This window comes from Schistocerca americana, chromosome 4, assembly GCF_021461395.2.
Source record: "Schistocerca americana isolate TAMUIC-IGC-003095 chromosome 4, iqSchAmer2.1, whole genome shotgun sequence".
NCBI lineage: Eukaryota > Metazoa > Arthropoda > Insecta > Orthoptera > Acrididae > Schistocerca > Schistocerca americana.
Genome location: NC_060122.1, coordinates 739,930,634 through 739,935,877, shown reverse-complemented (window position 1 = coordinate 739,935,877; position 5,244 = coordinate 739,930,634).

Sequence of the window (5,244 nt, the reverse complement as noted above, 5' to 3'; positions counted from 1 at the left end):
CTACCACAGCACAGATAAGACAGCTTGTGAGCTCAGACGCGTCAATGCCAACTGTTATTAGCGGTGCGTCTACGGGCACGCACAGCTGTAGCGCGTCTTCCACTCACACCGCAGTAGCGACGTGCACGGCTCCATCAGACAATCACTCGGAAGATGGAATGGAGCAACGTAGTCTTCAGCGATGAAAGCAGACTCTGCCTGCGTGCAAGTGACGGCCGTTTCCGCGTACGATGTAGACCTCGCGATTGCTGGCTCATTGAGTGCATTGGTCTAATTCACGCTGGTTCCACCCCAGGCCTTATGCTACAGGGTGCGATAAGCTGCAGTTCACGTCTGCCTTTGATGTTTCTGGAGGGGACCACTAAACAGCGCTCGGTTCATGCGGAATGTTGTTAGACCCGTTCTTTTTCAGCTCTTGCCACAGGAAGGTGATGTGTTGTTCCAACACGATAACACTCGCCCGCACACTGCCCGTGAAACTCAATGTGCTCCGCATGATGTGCAACAACTTCCGTGGCCAACAGCATTTCTGGACTTGCCTCCAGTAGAACACGTGTGGGATATGATGGAAAGAGAAGTGACTCATGCGACTCGTCAGCCAACAACTGTTACAGAACTACATTACTGGCCATTAAAATTGCTACACCACGAAGATGACGTGCTACAGTCGCGAAATTTAACCGACAGGAAGAAGATGCTGTGATATGCAAATGATTAGCTTTTCAGAGCATTCACACAAGGTTGGCTCCGGTGGCGACACCTTGAACGTGCTGACATGAGGAAAGTTTCCAAACGATTTCTCATACACGAACTGCAGTTGATCGGCGTTGCCTCGTGAAACGTTGTTGTGATGCCTCGTGTAAAGAGGAGAAATGCGTACCATCACGTTTCCGACTTTGATATTGGCCTATTACGATTGCGGTTTATCGTGTCGCGACATTGCTGCACGTGATGGTCGAGATCCAATGACTGTTAGCAGAGTATGGAATCGGTGGGTTCAGGAGGGTAATACGGAACGCCATGCTGGAACCCAACGGACTCGTATCACTAGCAGTCGAAATGACAGCCATCCCATCCGCATGGCTGTAACGGGTCATGCAGCCACGTCTCGATCCCTGAGTCAACAGATGGGGACGTTTGAAAGACAACAACCATCTATACAAACAGTTCGACGACGTTTGCAGCAAGATGGACTATCAGCTCGGAGACCATGGCTGCGGTTACCCTTGACGCTGCATCACAGACAGGAGCGCCTGCGATGGTGTACTTAACGACGAACCTGGGTGCACGAATGGCAAAACGTCATTTTTTCGGATGACTCCAGGTTCTCTTTACAGCGTCAAGATGGTCGCATCCTTGTGTGGCGACATCGCGGTGAATGCACATTGGAAGCATGTATTCGTCATGGCCATACTGGCGTATCACCCGGCGTGATGGTATGGGGTGCCATTGGTTAGACGTCTCGGTCACCTGTTGTTCGCATTGACGGCACTATGAACAGTGAACGCTACATTTCAGATGTGTTACGAGCCGTGGCTCTACCCATCATTCGATCCCTGCGAAAACCCACATTTCAGCAAGATAATGCACGACCGCATATTGCAAGTCCTGTACGGGCCTTTCTGGATACAGAAAATGTTCGACTGCTGCCCTGGCCAGCACATTCTCCAGATGTCTCACCAATTGAAAACATCTGGTCAATGGTGGCCGAGCAACTGCCTCGTCACAATACGCCAGTCACTACTCCTGATCAACTGTGGTATCGTGTTGAAGCTGCATGGACAGCTGTACCTGTACATGCCATCCAAGCTCTGTTTGACTTAATGCCCAGGCGTATGAAGGCCGCTATTACGGTCAGCGGTGGTTGTTCTGGGTACTGATTTCTCAGGATCTATGCACCCAAATTGCGTGAGAATGTAATCACATGCCATTTCTAGTATCATATATTTGTCCAATGAATACCCGTTTATCATCTGCATTTCTTCTTGGTGTAGCAATTGTAATGGCCTGTAGTGTAATAGGGGTAAAAGCACGGACACGCAAAATTACATGCTGATATTCCTAATTTCTGTTTGCTGGAGAATTCTTGAACATGTTCTCAGTCTGAATACGAGAAACATACTTGACGCTAAGCAGCTTATGTCTTCGATTCAGCATGTTTTTCGAAAGCGTTGCCTGTGCGAAACTCAGTTTGCCCTTTTCTAACACGGTATACTGCGAACTATAGATGAAGGGCAACAGGTAAATTCCATATTTCTTGATTTCTGGAAAGCGTTTGACACGGTGTCCCATTGCAGGTTTTTAACGAAGGTACGGAGCATATGGGAGAAGTTCATAGATGTCTAGACGGCTCGTAGACTTCTTAGATAATAGAACCCAGTATGTTGTCCTCGACGGAGAGTGCTCCTCAAAGACAAGCGTATCGTCAGGAGTACCCCAGGAAAGTGTGACAGGACGGGTGTTGTTCTATACATATACATCTACATGGTTAATATGCAATTCACACTTAAGTGCCTGGCAGAGGGTTCATCTAACCATTTTCCTACTACTTCTCTACCATTCCTCTCTCGAATGGCGCATGGGAGAAAGGAACACCTAAATCTTTCCGTTCGAGCTCTGATTTCTCTTATTTTATTATGATGATGATTTCTACCCACATAGGTGGGTGTCAACAAAATGTTTTCGCATTCGGAAGACGAAGTTGGTGATTGAATCGTAAATAGATCTCGCCGCAAAGAACACCGCATTTGTTTCAGTGACTGCTATCCCAAATCGCGTTTCATATCAGTGGCACTCTCACCTCTATTGCGCGGTAACACGAAACGGGCTGCCCTTCTTTGCACTTTTTCGATGTCCTCCGTCAATCCTACCTGGTAAGGATCCCACACCGCACAAAAATAGTCCAGTAGGGGATGGAAAAGTGTAATGTAGGCTGTCTCTTCAGTGGGTTTGCCGCATCTTCTAAGTGTTCTGCCAACAAATCGCAGTCTTTGTTTCGCCTTCCCCACAGTATTATCTACGTGGTATTGCCGGCCGGGGTGGCCGAGCGGTTCCAGGCGTTACAGTCTGGAACCGCGCGACCGCTACGGTCGCAGGTTCGAATCCTGCCTCGGGCATGGATGTGTGTGATGTCCTTAGGTTAGTTAGGTTTAAGTAGTTCTAAGCTCTAGGGGACTGATGACCTCAGAAGTTAAGTCCCATAGTGCTCAGAGCCATTTGAACCATCTACGAGGTATTTCCAATTTAAGTTGCTCGTAATTTTAATTTCTAGGTATTTAGTCCAATTGACAGCTCTTAGATTTTTCCAATTTATCATATACCCAAAAATTATCGGATTTCTTTTAGTACCCATGTGGATGACCTCGCACTTTTCTTTGTTTAGTGCCAATTGCCACTTCTCGCACGATACAGAAATTCTCTCTAGATAATTTTGTAATTGGAATTGATCGTCTGATGATTTTACTAGACAGTAAATTACATCATCATCTGCAAACAATCTAAGGCGGTTGCTCAGATTATGACCTAGATCATTTATATAAATCAGGAACAGCAGAGGGCCTATGACACTACCTTGCAGAACGCCAGATATCACTTCTGTTCTGCTCGACGATTTACCGTCTGTCACTACGAACTGTGACCTCTCTGAGAGGAAATCACGAATCCAGTCACACAACTGAGACGATACTCCATATGCAAGCAATTTGATCAATAGTCTCTTGTGAGGAATGGTATCAAAATCCTTCCGGAAATCTAGGAATATTGGATTGGATGTTAGATCCCTTGTCGGCAGCACTCATTACTTCATGGGAATAAAGAGCTAGCTGTGTGGCACAAGAACGATATTTTCTGAATCCTTGTTGGTTATGTATCTGTTGTGACTTGGCGAGACAGCCAAGCCACTAGGAGGTAGCCGAAAGGCACGCGTTTAAGCTCACGCAGGCTGGCGTGAGGTCTGGAACAGGTAAAGTAATTGAGACTAGCAAATAAAGTACGTAGCTGCTGGAATACTTAACTTTAATCCGTAATTGCTGAACATCTGTCTGACGGTACATGCATCACAAGATAAATAGCAAATGATAATGGCGCCTTGCTAGGTCGTAGCAAATGACGTAGCTGAAGGCTATGCTAACTATCGTCTCGGCAAATGAGAGCGTAATTTGTCAGTGAACCATCGCTAGCAAAGTCGGTTGTACAACTGGGGCGAGTGCTAGGAAGTCTCTCTAGACCTGCCGTGTGGCGGCGCTCGGTCTGCAATCACTGATAGTGGCGACACGCGGGTCCGACGTGTACTAACGGACCGCGGCCGATTTAAAGGCTACCACCTAGCAAGTGTGGTGTCTGGCGGTGACACCACAGTATCAATAAGGCATTTTCTTCAAGGTGATTCATAATGTTCGAGTACAGTATATGCTCCAAAATCCTACTGCAAACTGAGGTCAGTGATATGGGTCTATAATTCAGTGGGTTACTCCTATTTCCTTTCTTGAATATTCGTGCGACCTGTGCTATTTTCCAGTCTTTAGGAACAGACCTTTCGTCAAGTGAGCGGTTGTATATGATTGTTAAGAAAGACACTATTGTGTCTGCATAGGCTACTCTGAAAGGAACCTGATTGGCGGATGATTTGGCGGACAGTGTGGGCAGCAATCTGCGGTTGTTTGCTGACGATTTCGTAGTGTACGGTAAGGTGTTGAAGCAGAGTGACTGAAGAAAGATACAATACAGCTTAGACAAAATTTCCACTTGGTGTGATAAGTGGCAGCTAGCCCTAAATGTGAAAAAATGTAGGTTAATGTCGATGAGCAGCAAGATGAAACCAGTAATGTTGGGATACAGTATTACTAGTGTCCTGCTTGACACAATCAAGTCGTTTAAATATCTGGACGCAACGTTGGAAAGGAATATCAGATGGAACGGGCATGTGAGAACTGTGGTAGGAAAGGCGAATGGTCCAATTAGGTATATGGGAGAATTTTAGAGTGGTTCACCTGTAAAGGGGACAGCATATCGTAGAACGGTAGTGCGACCTGTTCTTGAGTACCGAACGGTTCTAGTCGCTTCCGTCTGGAACCACGCGACCACTACGGTCGCAGGTTCGAATCCTGCCTCGGGCATGGATGTGTGTGATGTCCTTAGGTTAGTTAGGTTTAAGTAGTTCTAAGTTCTAGGGGACTGATGACATTAGATGTTAAGTCCCATAGTGCTCAGAGCCATTTGAACCATGTGAACTGCTCGAGTGATTGG